At 36.1% G+C, this 979-nt stretch overlaps 1 long non-coding RNA gene across 1 annotated transcript; it reads left to right on the forward strand.

Moving 5' to 3' along the window:
* The first annotated feature begins 383 nt into the window (after positions 1-383).
* LOC130944194 (uncharacterized) lies at positions 384-698 on the forward strand. The gene is made up of 3 exons (XR_009071983.1): positions 384-409; positions 480-573; positions 659-698. It is a non-coding gene; the product is annotated as an uncharacterized LOC130944194 (long non-coding RNA).
* Positions 699-979: the final 281 nt, after the last annotated feature.

Raw genomic sequence — 979 nt, forward strand, 5'->3', positions numbered from 1 at the left:
ACTGTTGAAATGTGGCAATCCTTCAGATTTTTGCTCCTGTTTGCCACTCGGGACATTGGTGGTTGTGGCTAATAAATACAAGAACGCGGAAATGTCAAATACTTGACCCGCTACACAAAAAAGCTCCAAGCCCTGAGAGAAAGGAAATTAATAAATTCACTGTAAGTTTCCTCTGTCTTCTTTACTTTAATAGATAGGTCTATTTTGAAATTTGAGTTGGGTGTATATTCCATATTAAGTTGGGTGTGTCTTGTCAATTGACTCGGGTGTATTACTGACTTGTTTTGGTATTTAAGGGATATGTATTATCGAGATTGATAGCATATGCCGGCGGGAAACCTCTCGAGAAAGGCGAGAAGGAGAAGGAAATTAAAGCGCCATATGTTAAAATTTCAGGCCAAAAAACAAGGTATAGATTTGTGACTCTGAACCTTAAACTTTCCTAAATGAGATTTGTAATTTTTTTTCTTCGTTTTCAGCTATGACTGCGCTATTTACGTAATGAAGTGGCTTGAGTTAATAGAGCCGGAAAACATTAAAAAGGGGAAGTATGAATGGGATAACTGGACACAGGTAACTGTCTTTAGAAGTATATAACTCTGTATTACTTTACTGAATTAATATTTCTGTTTAAACATAACATACTTTTTAATTGTAGGAGGAGGTGGACCACTACAGAGTGGAATATGCTTCCCGGATACTATTCAGTGAGTTGAATAGACAGAGAGATCAGGCAATTAGAGAGAGTAGTGCTATAAGGCTGTCGAAGCCATCCTCTGTATTATTGAGTCCGTTTTGTCAGATTAATTCTGAGGATATAGAAACTGGGTAGTTTGTAAATTGAACAAATGATGTAAATGTTTGCCATTCATCAACAACTTCTATTCCATGTATATTTTTTCCCATAGTTAAACTATCTGTGCTGATAAACTGTCTGTGATGTATTCAAAAACTGTATTACAGGTGGTAAAACATAAAG

This window comes from Arachis stenosperma, chromosome 8 (assembly GCF_014773155.1).
Source record: "Arachis stenosperma cultivar V10309 chromosome 8, arast.V10309.gnm1.PFL2, whole genome shotgun sequence".
NCBI lineage: Eukaryota > Viridiplantae > Streptophyta > Magnoliopsida > Fabales > Fabaceae > Arachis > Arachis stenosperma.